The sequence below is a fragment of the Protopterus annectens genome, chromosome 6.part1, assembly GCF_019279795.1.
Source record: "Protopterus annectens isolate FY-2018-M chromosome 6.part1, PAN1.0, whole genome shotgun sequence".
Lineage (NCBI taxonomy): Eukaryota > Metazoa > Chordata > Ceratodontiformes > Protopteridae > Protopterus > Protopterus annectens.
Window position 1 is genome coordinate 85,038,297 of NC_056738.1, and position 16,308 is coordinate 85,054,604.

A 16,308-nucleotide genomic window follows, 5' to 3' on the forward strand; every position below is an offset into this window, starting at 1 on the left:
TTATTCCAAAATTTTTCCCCCTTGGGGCATAGTAGGCTCAAAAGGGTTTTCCCCTTTGGTAGGCTAAAAAACCCGTCTGTGGGCCCCGTTTGGGGCACCCCATTTCCTGGTAGTAAAAGGCCCCAAAATTTCCCCCCGGGTTTGTTCAAATTTAAATAAAACACAAAAATAAAAAATACAATTTTCCCCTTTAAAGTAAAGGGGATTTACGTTCAGTCTCCTTTTGGGTTTCTCCTTTCCCCCTCGGAAAACCCCTTTGACTTGGGCCGCTTAAGGGTAAAATCTCAGTGTTTTAAGGCCAAAAACCCTTCCCCATTTTTTTCCCCGTCAAGGGGCCCGGGGGAAGGTTTTGGTGGGAAAACACCCCCAGTAGGAAAAAAATACCAAAAAAACCTTTAAGGGGGGAAAAGCAACATGGAAGAGGAAAAATCAAAATGCCCCCAACCACATTTATGGTTTAAAGGTCCCAAGGGGGACCGGGTTTTACTGTTTTAATATTACTTTGGGGTTATTCCCCAAAGGTGGAAATGGGGGCAGCAAAAAACTAGGGGGCTTTGGCAGGATCCCCAAATTTGGGAAAAAACCCCCCTAAGAAAAACTTAAACTTTAAAAAAGCCAAGTTAAAATTTAAAATTTTGGGGTTAAAAAACGCAAATTCTCTTAAAATTAGCTGTAGGGGGGTTTTAAAATTTTTTACAGAAAACTTTAAAAAATTTTGTTTTTATAAACCCCTCGCCGCAGCAAACTGACTAAAATTTATCCCAATTTTTTAAAGAAATCCCTTTTAAATAACTGTTGGACAAAGTGGCCCCCCTTTTTTTGTGGGGGTTGGGGAAAAAGGTCAAAAAGAATATTTTTGAAGCCCCCTGGACAACTTTTCTGAAAAATTTAATCCTAGGGCCCTTTTTTCCCAGGAAAAAGAAACTCAAAATTTTACTTACTTTTGGCTGAAGGAAGGAAGCAAAGGCCTTTTCAAGAAAACCAAAACTCTGCTTTTAAAAATTTTCTGGGCCCAAACCGGGTTTAGCTTTTAAACAAAGTTTAATTTTTAACAGGGGTTTCTTCCCAAATTTTCCCCCCTTGGAAAATTTTTGAAGGGGGTTGAAAAAAGGGGGTTTTTTTTTAAAAACAAAGGGTTAATTAATTTTAATGGGAAAAAATTTTATCCCAAAATTCCTGGGGGGGAGGGGGTTTAAGGCCCCCTTTCCAAAAGGGGGAGAACCTTTTCCATTTTCAATGACCCAGGAGGGTTGGCCCCAAGTTAAAATCTTTGAACCCGTTTCTGGACCCCTTTCCTGGTCAGGGGTAACCCGGGCCAAATTATTCAATTTGGGGGCTGTTCCCTTTTTAATTTTGGGCTAGGAATGAGGGGGAATAAAAATACAGTTTTGGGGACCCCTTTAAAAAGGGTTTTTTGTTTTTCCTTTTATTTTGGGTTTTCCCTTTTAAAGGGGTAGTAAAAACGGCCGAATTACCCAAAAAGGTTAGTATTTTCCGGTTGCTGGTCCCTTCAGGAACCCGGCTAGGTTTGTGGGGGGAAAAATAAGGGGCCCCCATTAATAAGGGTTTTTGTTTTCCCTGTGGGCCCCAAAAAAAGGGGCCAGGTTAGGTGGAAGGGCCCAAAGTTGAAGAAATCCCAAAAATTTTGTAAAGGGAGGCAAGGGGGTGGGGGAAACCCGGACCCGCAAAGTGGGAATCCCCCTCCCTTTTTTAATTACCCCAACTGGGGTTTGTTTTTTGTTTTACGTTGAGCCCCCAAAGGGGGGTTTAAATTCCCCAAAGCTGAAGAAAGGGGGGAGGCAGAAGAAGATGGGGCCCTTTGGCCCCGGATGCCCTGCCCGTGGTGGCAAAGGGTGCCCCGGGTTTGGGAAAAAGGGCGGGGGCTTTGGGGGTTTTGAAAGGTGTCCCTTTTTGGTGGAGCCCCCCTGGGGCCCCCAAAAACTTTTTTAAAAGGTTTTGGAAAAAGGGTTTTTCCGGTTTTTAAGTGTTGACCCCTTTTTGGGGGGCCCCTGTTGTTTCCCAAAAATGCAGTTGGGATATTTTGGAAAAGGTTTTTTTGGAATGGGTTTTCCCCGCTTGGGAAAAGGGTTTCCTTGCAGTCTTTCTTGGGGGGGGGGGGGGGGGGGGGGGGGGGGGGGGGGGGGGGGGGGGGGGGGGGGGGGGGGGGGGGGGGGGGGGGGGGGGGGGGGGGGGGGGGGGGGGGGGGGGGGGGGGGGGGGGGGGGGGGGGGGGGGGGGGGGGGGGGGGGGGGGGGGGGGGGGGGGGGGGGGGGGGGGGGGGGGGGGGGGGGGGGGGGGGGGGGTTTTTTTTTTTTTTTTTTTTTTTATTTTTTTTTTTTTTTTTTTTTTTTTTTTTTTTTTTTTTTTTTTTTTTTTTTTTTTTTTTTTTTTTTTGTTTTTTCTTTTTTTTTTTTTTTTTTTTTTTTTTTTTTTTTTTTTTTTTTTTTGTTTTTTTTTTTTTTTTTTTTTTTTTGCCCCGGGGGAGGAAATTAGGGCTGGTCAGGGGTAGGTTTTTGGGCCCTTTTTCCTGGTGTAAAGGAATGGCCAAAAACCCTTTTTGGGATGCTGTGGTTTTTTCCAAAGGCTTTTTTGGCTTTTCCCCAGGAAATTTTTAATTTTTTTTGAGAAAAGAGGTGGCTCTGTGTTGAAATGAGCAGACAAAGATGAGGCATAAATTTTAATAGCTGAAAAGGAGACACCCCTGTGTAGAAGGTCAGCAAGGTAATCCAGGATGAGAGGTAGGGAGGGCTGTGCCATCCCGGCTCCCTTAGCCTGAATCCAGGTGCAAAGCCTTCTCCATTTGTCAGCATAAGACTTTCTATAGTGCTAAGGCGTCTGGCCTCACGTATAACATCTAGAACCTGTTTGCTGAGATTGGCAGCTTGTGCAGTGGTCAGGGAATAAGCCAGGCTGCCAGATTGAGGCTCTGCAATTGGGAATGCATGAATTCTCCTTCCCTCTGGGTCAGGAGTGTTGGGATCTGAGGGAGATGCCATGGTGCCAGAGGTGACCAGCTGCGCAGCAGTGGGTAACACTGTTGGCGTGGCCAGTGTGGGGCAATCAGGATTGTCCTTGTTTTTTTCCTCCTTTATTTTGAGCAGTACCCTTGTAATGAGCGGTAGTGGGGGAAATGCAATGACCGAGAGGTTGACCCAGTAGAAGGATATAGCATCCACTTTAAAGGCCTTGCAGTGAGACTCCCTGGTGCAGAACCTGCTGAGCTGATGGTTGCAGTGGGAAGCAAAGAGGCGACCTTCGGGGTGCCCCATATCTGAGTTACAAGGGTGAAGGTTCTTTGGTTTAGCTGCCATTCGTGCGGGTCCAGAAGATTTCTGCTTAAGTTGTCTGCCAGAAAGTTGAGAGAGCCTGGCAGGAGTTGTCTGCCAGAAAGTTGAGAGAACCTGGCAGGAATTGTGGTAACAGGTGTAGCTGCATGCCTGAGGCAGTGTGCTAAAGAGTCATGGCGAGCCTGCACAGCGTACAAGCCAGTCCCTCCCTGCTTGTTTATATACCACATCACAGCGGTGTTGTCTGTTTTGATCAGTAGAGCCCCTGGGGAGAGGAGGGGTCTGAAAGCTGTCAGTGCATGCTCGACAGCTAACATCTCTGTTTGGCTGATGTGCAGATGTATTTGATGTGGGCTCCATTGGCCCATGTATGCACCTGCCGTCCAGGTGTGCACCCCAGGCAGCGTCTGATCCGGCTGTGGTGATGGTCTGGGCGACGTGGGGTTATGAGAAGGGTAGTCCCTTGTTGTGGTAGCATGCTGCTGCCCACCAAAGAAAATCTTTCCTTAAACAAGGTATCATTGGTTTAAGAGTTTCCAGGTCTTGAGAGTGTTGACACCAAAGGCTTTTTACATACCACTGTAGTTCTCATATGCAGTCTGGCATATGGAATGAGTAGAATGCAGGAGGCCGTGAACCCTACAGCTTGCAGGATTTTCCTTGCAGATAACTGGGGTCTAGTGGTTAGCTGAGAGAAATAGGCTGTAAGGTAGGTTTTCTTTTCTGGTGTAAGGAATGCTATTTGGGATGCTGTGTCCAGGCTTGCTCCCAGGAATATAATTTTTTGGGTGGGTACTAGTTTGGATTTCTTTTCGTTGATAGTATACCCTAGGGAGGTCAGTAGGTCCTTTACAAATGCCAGGCGCTTGAGCAGCTTTTCCTGTCTGCCTGAATTAGGCAGTCTAAGTATGGGTAAATTTGAATATTTCTTTGCCTGCAAAAAGCAATGTCAGGAGCCAGACATTTTGTGAAAACTGTGGGAGCAGGTGTTAAGCCAAAGGGAAGTGCAGAGAACTGAAAGTGCAGTGATCTTGCCCTGAAATGTAGATATTTTCTGCATGATTCCCTGATTGGGATGTGTAGGTAGGCCTATTTTAGGTCTAGGTTGGCTAACCAAGCACCCTTAGACAACATAGGTAGTAGCTGCAGGAGGGTGAGCATTTTGAATTTTATCACCAGAAAGGTGTTTAGAATGGACAGATTGAGGATGGGGCACCAGGTGCCCTCTTTTCTGGGTACCAGGAAGAGTCTGGAGTAGAAACCTTGGCCTGTTCTGCAGGAACGTGCTCTACTGCCCTCAGAGTACAGGGAAAGGACTTTCTTTTTGGCCTCTGCCCACTGGTTTGGGGGAAGATCTGGAAACCCTTTGGGGGTTGGTAGTGTGTGGAAATAAAAACTCGAATGCCTGGGACACTATGTTGAGGACCTAGTGGTCGTTGGTAATGGTGGCCCAGGTGCTTGCATGGAAGGAGAGTTTTCCTCCTAGGGGCAACTGCAGGTGGGCAGAGGGAGGGGGTGGAAGTGGAGAGTCAGAGTTCTTACCATGAGGGGGTGGCTTAGCACTCCCTGGTTTTGAAGAGGAGGAACTCCATTACTTAGATCTCTGCATTCCCTGGGGCTGCTGTCTGGGGGGGCCTGCTTCCCCGGGGTCTGGGCTGAGCTAACCTGGAGGGGACAGGAAAGGACCAGTGCTTGGAGGGGCAATGCCTACTGAACCTGGGTGGCTGGACCTGCAGTAAGTCCTTAACTGGCTGCATATATTTAGCTTTTTCTTCCATCTTTTTTAAGAACCCCTCTGCTTTGGTGCCAAATAAGTTTGTCTTTGTGCAAGGGTGCATCCAATAATTTGGATTTGACATGGTCTGGCAAGGGCTGCTCCTTAAGCCAAGCATGCCTTCTAAGGACAGAACCAGTGACTACTGCCCTGTAAGATGCTTCTAGGGTGTCAAAACCACATTGTAAGGTGTGCTTAGTTACTTGACTTGCAGAATGCATTAACTCTTGTTAACTCTATTTTCTGCACAAGCAGGAAAAGATATTTTTGTTTGAGGAGTTCCATGGTTTGTGTCTTTCAGCTTTTCCTGGTTAGGGGTCGCCACAGCGGAACTCCGGTCCGCTAATGATTGGCAGTTGATTTTTACGTACCGGCTTGCCAGGCCTGACGCACAACCTTCAACGAAGGTACGCCCATTCACGTATGTCTCCACGCAGAAGACACTCTAGCTGAGAATCGAACCGGACAGCGTCTTACTGTGAGGCGACAACGCTACCGCAGCACCACCAACGCGGGTAAAAGTTGCTGAAATTTTAGCATATGGAACTGGTAATGTAAAAGTCAGAAACCACCGACTGAAGCAATAATCCACCAGCGTAGTTGAAACAATTTATTCGTACACTGTCAAAAAATAAATTCCAAGCAGACCAGTAAGACAAGCCCCAGCATATGGAACTGACAATTTAGGCTCTAATAGCAAGAGTAGCAGAGGTGTATACTTTTTTGCCACATCTGTCTAATGCTCAGGAATCCCTGTCTGAGGGGGTGGGATTCTTAGTAGAAGTTGCTTTAACTACTTTAGGCCCTTGAAAAATAACCTCAGGGTCAGCAGTAAGACGTTTGAAAAAAACATTTGTGAGAGTCAGGGACTCTACAGTACCTGTCAGGTTTCCTGGTAGAAGTAGGGAGGGTGTCAGGAGTCAAACGAGATTCCATGAAAACGTCATCCACAACATCCAGGACAGAAGGAATGGCCAGAGGTTGGTGCTGTGGAAGATCTAAGAATTCCCTGAGTCTCTTTTTAGACTGAGGGTAGTCCTGACATTCTCATTGGAAATGCTCCCTTAAAGTATGTAGGGTTTCACCCAAAGGAAAAGTCCTCGGGTGGAGAGGCTGAAGGAATGGATTCCTCTGCATCAGAATCTTCATAAGCAGAGAGGGGTTGCATGTCTTTATATTCAGATGTCTCAGAGTCATCGAACTCCTGTTCAGATAAAACTACTGGGGACAAATCTCTTTCTTTTGGAAGGGGTAGCTTGGCTTACCCTGATCAGCATTATAAGGTCTTCCGCCATTTTAAGCATTTGAGACTGCGGCAAGGAAGCATGTGTCTGACACTGGGTCGGTTTCTTGGGTGTGGTTCGCACTCTGGGCCTTAAAAACTCTGTAGTTTTCGAAAGAACGGTAGACTCGAAAGAACGGTAGACCCGAAAGAAGTTGGTCTGTGTCGAGAATCAGTAGTGCGAAGTACTTCCTCGGAAGCTGATGCCTGCTCAGCGGCTCCGGACCCATGCAAGGTAGACACATCCGGAGGATCCTTAGTCGATGAAGAGTCTTGCGGCATACCGGACTGCAAAAGAGTCTCAGTAGCGGCCTGCGAATCCACAGAAGTGGGCATCAGGGGCTGTGAAAGCGCCTGAGGACCGGACAACTGACTAGCTAAACAGAAGTGGCGTCGGTAGGTTGGGACCTGTGTGGTCTGTCTCTGTCTTTATCCTTACTTTTTTTTCAGAAGATCTGCTGTCGGATGGCTTACTGAAGCCACATCGGAATTCGAGGACTGAGCAAAAATATCTAGTTACAATAAGGGCCCAACGATGTACAGTTCTGGAGTTGAACAAAGCACAAAAGCGACAGCGGGTGACGTCGTGGTCTGGGCCTAAGCAAGTGACGCAGTAAGAATGAAACTCTTGGTGTGGTTATTTGCTTTCCACAGGCAAGACGATTGTTAACTTTTTCTGATATCAGTTAGAGCAAGAAAAAAAGAATCCCCAATGGGGTACTTAGCTTTAGAAGACTTCAACTTAAATTTAGAAAACAAAAACTCAGGTAGTGGCCGACTAGCATTCGTGCGAACTGCTTCTGCTTCAGGCTGCTCCTTGGCATGAAAGACGGATGTAATGGTGTCTGCTGCCTTATTTTATACTACTGACGACCTGACGTCAGTACTGGAGCGATGGCAACAGACGCAGAAATACTACACCTCTGGTATCCGGGCGACTGAGGGCTACCCTGACAGGGAATAACCAAATGTGATGACTGCAACAGTGAAACACGAAGAACATCTTTAACTTATAAACAAACTGACTCTCTCTCATACACGTTCACTCTCTGGCTGCACTCTCAAAATGGCAATGAAGCTAGCACATGCTTGCTATTTATATGCACGTGTTGTCCTTGGAAATGCTTCTTAAAGGTACAGCACACATACATATTCTACAAGTGGTACTGATGGACATAGATAAATATTTGGGAAGCATGGAGGCTTTATTGAGTGATACTTTGACTTATGCTGACTGTGTAAGCTATGAGGTGTATACTTACATTATTAGGGTGCTCTCTGATTTATATGACTTGTTAATGAATGGCATCCTGGATAAAACCCTATATAAGTATTTTTTTAGAGGACTACTCCATGACCCCCTATCATTTATGGGCTACCTAAAGTGCACAAGTCTAGAGTAGACCCACCTATGAGACTTATCGTCTCCGGTAGGGGTTGGGCGACAGAACCTCTGTCCATATACACTGAAAAAAATGTTACATCCAGTACTGGACAAAGAGGGTAGAGTTTTAATAGATACCAAACATTTTTTGACAAGTTTATATGAATGGTGTAGTAATTCAGATACTAAGTACAGTTGTGTACACTTGCCATAAATGTAGATGTTAGTGTGTTTTCACTGTTGCAGTCATCACATTTGGGTTATCTGCCTGCAGGTAAGCCCTCAGTCGGCCTGAATACCAGAGTCTCGGGACTTCTGCGTTGGATGCTGTCACTTCTTCCATGACATCAGGATGTCATGGGTATAAAACATGCAGCCAACGCCATTACATCAGTTTTTCTTGCTCCAGATGTCAGGAGCTCCCTAAATAGGAAGCAATTACATGGTGTGGAACACCCCCAGCAAAAAGTAAATACCAATGATACAAGGTATGCCAAACAAAAAGGACAGGTAGAAGTAAAGAGAAGTCAGGGGGCTGGAGGGAGGGTAAAGTACAGTTTTGTACCTACCATAAATGTAGATGTCCGAACTGGATAGCATCTGCAGTCATAACAAATGGGTTGTCCTGTCGTCAGGCAGCCCTTCGGTCGGCCGGATTCCAAAGTCTGGGTCCGGCTTCGGCTGATGTCGCACTTCACCCGACGTCATCTCTGCTGGTCTTCGGGTATAAAGGCATCAGCCGACGCCATTTTCCTCAGTGTTTCTTGCCCCAGATGCCAATTGTCCTCTTGGAAAGCTAAATTTTGGATAAATGCCAAGGTTTCCAAAATAGTAGAAGGCAAACACAAAAAATAAACATGTATGTACATATATACAAACAAATACACCATAAGAGACTCCCCCCCAGCTAGCTATTAGGAGGGTAAATACCCTAGGTGTACCGCAGAGGGGAAGGAGGGAGGGTAATCCTGACTGCAGATGCTATCCAGTTCAGACATCTACATTTATGGTAGGTACAAAACTGTACTATGTCCTTCATGGATGCATCTGCAGTCATAACAAATGGGTAGAATACCATAGCCAAACTAGGGGAGGAGGAATAATAATTATGGTGTAGTCAGGATCCCTTGCAGTACAGCAGTGGCAAACCCTGCTCGGGATCTAGAATATAGAGGTAAATTGTAATGCTTGGCAAATGTATGCACGGAGGTCCAAGTAGCCGCCTCAATAATGTCCTTGGTTGCCACTCCTCTTAAGAAAGCTGTGGTAGTGGCTGTAGCCCTTGTAGAATGAGGTCTTATGTTCTGTGGAATAGGTTTTCCATGGTAGGAGTAACAGAATCTTATGCAATTTCCTATCCATTTGGAGATTGTCTGTTTGGAAATTGCTTTTCCTTCCCTTCTTGTTGCATAGGCTACAAAGAGCTGGTCAGTTTTTCTGTTACCTTTGGTTCTGTCCAGGTAGTAGCGTAACTGTCTGTGTACATCCAAGGTATGCATTATTCTTTCACCTCTGTTTTGTGGATTGGGAAAGAAGGTAGGTAGGTGGATTGCCTGGTTTAAAGACACTCTGGATACCACCTTAGGCATAAATGTAGGATTAGTTCTCATGGACACCCTATCTTGATGGAAGATTAGGAAGGGTTGCACTGCCATTAAGGCCTGTAGTTCCGAAACCCTCCTTGCTGAAGTAATAGCCAGTAGGAAAGCAGTTTTCCATGACAGGTGTTGTAGATCTGCTGTTGCTGCTGGTTCAAACGGAGGGAGTGTCAACTTTTCTAGTACAAAATTCAAGTCCCATGCTGGTAATGGTGGTTTCCTAGGAGGTTTTACATTCTTGATCCCTCTGAGAAACTGCCTGAGTAGAGGATGTGAAAAGACCGGAGGGTCAAAGCTGTATTCTGCTGAAATAGCTGATGCATGTATCTTGATGGAGGGATAGGACAGGCCTGTATGTAGAAGCTCTGCCAAGTACTCCAGAATGTTAGCAATATCTATGTTCGACACATCTTTTCCTCTTTCAGTACTCCAAATGACGAACCTTTTCCATTTTCCTGCATAGTTCCTTCTTGTTGAGGGTCTGCGGGCTTCAAGGATAATGTCTTTAACCCTTTGTGAAAGGTCTGGGTTAGTTACTGCTATGTGATGTTCCAGGCAGTCAGTTGCAAGGTTTTTAGGTTTGGATGTATGATGTTGTAGTTGTTCTGAGTTAACATCAGAGGCATCAGGGGTATTGACCACATTTTCTCGAGACATGCTCCTCAGCAATGGGTACCAGTGTTGTCTTGGCCAGTTCGAGCTATCAGAATTATCCTTGGACGTTCCTCTTTGATTTTCAGTAGTACCTTGTGCATCAAGGGAAGAGGTGGGAATGCATATGCTGTCAGGCCTTTCCAGCTGAAGGATAGAGAGTCCACCTTCCATGCAAGTGGGTGGAATGTCCTTGTGCAGAATTTTTGAGCTGGTGATTTTGTGGGGAAGAACAGATCTATTTGTGGCATTCCCCATTTCTTTGTGATGGCCTTGAAGATGTCCGGGTGTAGCATCCATTCGTGAGCATCCGAGGTGGTTCTGCTTAAAATGTCTGCTAGGGTGTTCTCTTTTCCGGTACAAATATTGCCTGTAACTGGATGTTGTAGCTGAGAGCCAGATTCCAAAGGTCCAAAGTCATTCTGCATAGGGGGTAAGAATGAGTGCCTCCCTGTTTGTTGATGTACCACATGACTGTGGTGTTGTCTGTCCTTATCATCAAATGGCCTTCTTTGAGGAAAGGTCTGAATTTTAGGATTGCCAGTTTTACTGCCAGCATTTCTTTTTGGGTTATGTGCAGGTGCAGCTGGTCCTGAGTCCACAGTCCTTGTAATGCATTTGTCCAGCATGTGTGCCCCCCATCCTAGGTCTGAGGCATCCATTGTGATAGTTTGGGTTGCTCGAAAGTTGTGGAAGGGTAAGCCTGGGTTTGACTGGCATGCCCGAGCCCACCATAGGAACTCCTGTTTTAAGCATGGGATTAGTGGTATTTCTGTTTCTAAGCTGTGCCTGTGTTGAGACCATAAATTCTTTAGGTACCACTGTAACTTTCTCATATGCAGTCTGGCATGTGGGACCAAGATTATGCATGATGCCATGAAGCCCAAGGCCTGCAGAACTTTTCTTGCTGTTAGTTTGTTCTGCTTTGTTAATGCCAAGAAGTAAAGAGGGAGTTCTTTTTGTTTTTCTGCAGTTAGGAATGCCATCTGTTTTACTGTGTCCAATTCTGCGCCCAAGAAAGTTCTTGTCTGGGATGGTATCAGTCTTGACTTTTGAAAATTGACTGTGTATCCCAGGGCTTGTAGCAAGTAAATGACCCTTTGTAAATATGTTGTCAGCTTGCTTTTGTTGTCCGCTTGTACCAGGCAGTCGTCCAGGTATGGATAAATTTGGATTCCCTGTACTCTGCAGTGAGCGATTACTGATGCCAGGCATTTTGTGAATACTCTGGGCGCAGTAGATAAGCCAAAGGGCAATGCTGAGAATTGATAATGCTCTGATCCTGCAAGAAATCCGAGGTATCTTCTGCAATTTGGTCGAATGGGGACGTGCAGGTATGCCTCCTTGAGATCTAGAGTTACCAGCCAACACTCCTTGCCCAGCATGGGAAGAAGTTGCTGTAGGGTCGGCATTTTGAATTTTGGGACAATGATGTATGTGTTTAAGATGGACAGGTCGAGAATAGGTCTCCAGTTTTTTTCTTTTCTTGGTACTAGGAAGAGTCTGGAGTAGAATCCTTTGCCCTGTTCTGTTATTGGTACCCTTTCCACAGCTCTCATCTTTATTAATTCTGCTGTCTGGTGCAGGGGTTCTATTTTTTGATTTGAAGCAGGTTTGGCATTCCTCTTTTACTGGTAAAGTGTGAAAGTGGAACCGTAGCCTTGGTCTATGGTTTGCAAAATCCACTTGTCTTTTGTAATATAGTGCCAATTTTTTAGAGAATAAGGCTAACTTTCCGCCTAATGGTGCTGCTATTTGCTCCCTGGTAGGCGGAGTCAGAGCCAAGTCACTGTGATTGTCTTGTTGCAGTGGCAGTGGTTGCGTCTGTGCCTCGGTTATTGCCTTGCCACTGTCGTCCTCTGTAGGCACCTCCTCTGGATTGATTTCTGCCCCTAGAGCGTCTGTTCCTGCCCCTTTGGGATCTTGTGGAGTCAGGAAAGGACCAATTTTTGGCAGGCCAATTCCTGCTAAACCTTGGGGGCTGAACCTGTAGGAAATCTTTAACTGTTTGTACAGATTTTGCCTTCTCTTCCATTTTCTTCATTACCTGCTGGGCAGGTTCCCCAAATAGACTGGCCTTATCCATAGGAGCATCCAATAGCTTAGTTTTAACATGATCCGGCAAGACCTGTTCTTTCAACCATGCATGCCTTCTTATCACTGTGCCAGTCATGGCTGATCTAAATGAAGCCTCCAGTGCATCATAGCCACATTTTAAAGAATGGTTACTAACCTGTTGGATGTTGTTCACCATTTCTAATACATATTTCTTATCTAAAGATTCATCAATCAGAGGACAGCTTTTTAATTAACTGATCAAGCATAAACTCTTGGTATTGGATCATGTGAAACTGACAGTTTAAAGCTCTAGCTGAGAGAGTAGCAGAGGTGTAGACTTTTTTCCCCCATCTCTCTAAGGACCTGGATTCCCTTTCAGAGGGAATAGGGTTTTTTGCTGTGGTCGAGGCTACTGCCTTAGGCCCCTGGGATATAGTTTCGGGGTCTGCAAGTGGGGCCTTGTATAGGTGGTGATGAGTGTCTGGCACCCTGTAAAATCTATCTGGTTTGGCAGGGGCTGGAGGTAAAGAATCAGGTGCAGTGCAGACATCATTAAATGCATCGTCCACAACAGATAGGACAGGAGGTATAGCTAAGGGCCTATGTTGTGGTAAGTGCAGAAAAGTCCTAAGCCTTTTTCTTGAATCTGAGAAATCTTGTCCCTGCCATTGGAATTGTTCTTTCATGGCATGTAAGGTTTCCCCAAAGGAGAATTCCTCTGGTGGAGAGGCAGCTGGAATGGATTCTTCAGCATCTGAATCTTCATAATTGGAAAAAGGAGCCTCTGGCTGGTCTGTAATGTCTGAGTCATCCGCAGAATCATCAGAAGACACAGGCTCGGGGGGCTCTGCTCTAGGTCTCCTTTCTGGGGGCTGAGAGGCCCTGTCTGTGTGAGATTGGGATCCCCTAATTAAGGATATTAAATCTTCTGCCAGAGTAAGCATTTGTGAACTAGAAGTGGGCCTGAGTGAGGGTGGTTTAACAGGCACTGATTTAGCTGATTTGGCTGCTTTAGCCCTGGCAAAGGCCTTAATAGACATGGCTGCAGGAGGCCTAGCAGCACCACGTGCTGGGGTAGAGATATCCAAGGGGATGGTGTCTGATAGATCAGTAGGAACCACAGTTGTAGGCAAAATTTCTGAGGCTGATTCAGATAAGGTAACAGGAGCCTCAGTAGTAGTCATGGATTTGGCTGAAGATTGACCAGTTTTCTCGGTTTCGGCCGAAACCGAGACACTGCTTGCTTAACCGTGGTTTCGGCGAAACCGCGGACCGCAGTGTCGGTCCTTTCTTTGCGTTTTTAACAATTTGGGTAGTCGGAGGATCCGGCGGCATAATGTCGCAAAATCTGAGCGAAAAACTGTTCAGCAAACTCCGACCGACGCCTAAGCATTCGTCGGTTGAAGGAAGCACAGGCCGAACAGGCTGCTACATCGTGGTCTGGGCCTAAGCAAGGCAAACAGTAAGAGTGGAAATCTTTATGAGGTATTTGTTTCCCACAAGTTAAACAGTTATTGACTTTTTCTGACATCGGCTGAGGCAAGAAAGAGTCCCCAACGGGTACTTAGCTTTTAGAAGTCTTGAGTAGTATTCGGTAGTAGTAATCTCTGGATCTGACCGACCGGCACTTGCGAACAGCTTCTGCTTGAGCCACGCGGCAAGAAAGACTGAGGAAAATGGCGTCGGCTGATGCCTTTATACCCGAAGACCAGCAGAGATGACGTCGGGTGAAGTGCGACATCAGCCGAAGCCGGACCCAGACTTTGGAATCCGGCCGACCGAAGGGCTGCCTGACGACAGGACAACCCATTTGTTATGACTGCAGATGCATCCATGAAGGACATCCAAGACTGCAACAGTGAATACACGCGGACATCTACATTTCTGGTATGTGTACACAACTGTAATATGTTCTTCGTGTTTCACTGTTGCAGTCATCACATTTGGGTTGATTCCCAAATCTGAGGATGGGTGGAGGCAGTCAAGAAGCATTAGGGCTGGCAAGCAGGCCCTGTAAGACAGCTGTAGTAAATCCAGCTCTGGATTTAGAAAAGACAGGTAAGTGGTAATGCTTGGTGAAGGTGTGTGCAGAGCTCCAGGTTGCAGCTTCCGGGATGTCCTCGGCAGGGACTCTCCTGAGAAATGCTGTAGAGGTTGACCTAGCCCTAGTGGAATGTGTTCTGCTCTCCTGTGGGGCAGGTGTCCCACGATGTTTGCAGCAGAAATGGATGCAGTGTGCTGTCCATGTAGACATTGTTTGCCCTCTGCCCCTGTAGCAAAACTATCACCTGGTCAGATTTGCAGAAAGGTTTAGTCCTGTCCAGATAGAACCTAAGGTGTCTGTGCATGTCCAGGGAGTGCAGGATCCTTTTCCCTGTATTCTGAGGATTAGGGAAAAAGGTTGGCAAATCAATGGATTGGTTTAAAGCCACACTAGGTACCACCTTTGGCATAATTGATGGGTTAGTCCTGAGGGAACCCTGTTCGCATGTAAGATAATGAAGGGTTCCATGGCCATAAGGGCCTGCAGTTCAGACACTCTTCTTGCTGAAGTGATGGCTAGAAGTAATGCTGTTTTCCCAGAGAGGAATTTTAACTCTGCTGAAGCAGCAGGTTCAAAGGGTGGAAGCGTGAGTTTTTCCAATACAAAGTTAAGGCCCCAGGCTGGAGTGGGAGCTCTCCTGGGGGGGGGGGGTGTCTTAAATTTTTGGCTCCTCTCAAGAACTGTTTGACCAGAGGATGAGAGAAGAGGGTGGCTCAGTATTATAATGAGCTGAGATAGCAGAGGCATGAATCTTAATTGAAGAGAAGGATAGGCCTTTGTGGAACATTTCTGTTAAGTAATCTAGTATACGAAGTAAGCTGGGCACATTTGTGCCCATTCCTTGAGACTGGCTCCAAGAACAGTATCGTTTCCACTTTTCTGAATAGGATTTTCTAGCAGTAGGCCTTTTTGCCTCAAGGGATGACATCCAGTACCTGTTTACTGAGGGTTTAAGGGGAATGAACCAGGCTGCTAGGTTCAGGGTTTGTAACTGAGGATGCAAAATCTGGCCCTCCTGCTGGGACAGCAGGGAGGGGGTCTGAAGCAGGTGCGCAAAGGTGGGTACCAGTGCTGACATGGTCAGTCTGGTGCAATCAGGATTGTCCTTGGCTTGTCCTGTTTGATCTTTAGTAGAACCTTCGAGAGGAGGGGCAGAGGGGGAAAGGCATAGATTGAGAGGTTTTCCCATGTAAAGGACAGAGCATCCACTTTCCAGGCTTGGCTGTGGGGAGTTCTGGTGCAATATTTGCTCAACTATAAGTTCTGAGGGGAAGCGAAGAGGTCCACCTCTGGTGCCCCCCCACCTGTGGATCAGTAGCTTGAATGAATTGGGTTCCAGTTTCCACTCGTGCAGGTCCATTAGATTTCTGCTTAAGTTGTCTGCCAGTGAATTTAGTTTGCCTGGCAGGAATTGAGCTTGCAGGTGCACTTGGTTGCTCAAGGCTGTGTCCCACAAAGCCATGACTAACCTGCAGAGTGGGTAGAAATCAGTTCCCCCTGCTTATGTACCACATAACTGTGGTGTTGTCTCTGTCTTTATCAATAGTCGCCCTGGAAGAATAAAGCGTTTGAAGGCTGTCAGAGCATTCTGTACAGCTAACATTTCTTTTTGATTGATATAGCATTTGCTTCGGGCTCTATTTGCCTTGAATACCTTGTCCTGCCATGTAAGCCCCCCATGCATAGTCTGATGCATCTGTTGTTAGGGTTTGGGTGACGGGGGTAGAGTGAAAGGGAGTCCTTTGTTGTGGTAGCAGACCTCTGCCCACCAAAGAAACTCTGCCCTTAGGCAAGGAACGACAGGAATCATTGTTTCCAGGTCCTGAGAAGGTTGACACCAGAGACTTTTTAAGTACCACTAAGTTTCCTCATATGCAGTCTTGCATAAAAAATTAGAATGCAAGAGGCCATGAACCCTAGGGCTTGCAGTATTTTTCTTGCAGATAGCTGGGTTTTGGTGGCCAGTACATTGAAGTAGTTTGTCAAATACATTTGTTTTTCTGGAGTGAGGAATGCCATCTGGGAAGTTGTGTTCAAGCTTGCTCCCAGGAATACAATCTGTTGGCTGGGTACCTGATGTGATTTATTTTCATTGACGGTGTACCCCAGTGAAGTTAGAAGCCTCTTTACAAATGTCAGGTGCTGGAGTAGCAACTCCTGACTGTCCGCCTGAATCAGGCAACCACGCAAGTATGTGTAAATTTGAATTTTTCTCTGCCTGCAATATGCAA

The 16,308-nt window shown here is 46.3% G+C and overlaps 1 protein-coding gene across 1 annotated transcript in view; it reads right to left on the reverse strand.

Moving 5' to 3' along the window:
- Window positions 1-16,308, reverse strand: part of TLK1 (tousled like kinase 1) — a gene marked incomplete in the record, with an annotated part of 2,832,579 nt that overhangs the window by 62,137 nt on the left and 2,754,134 nt on the right.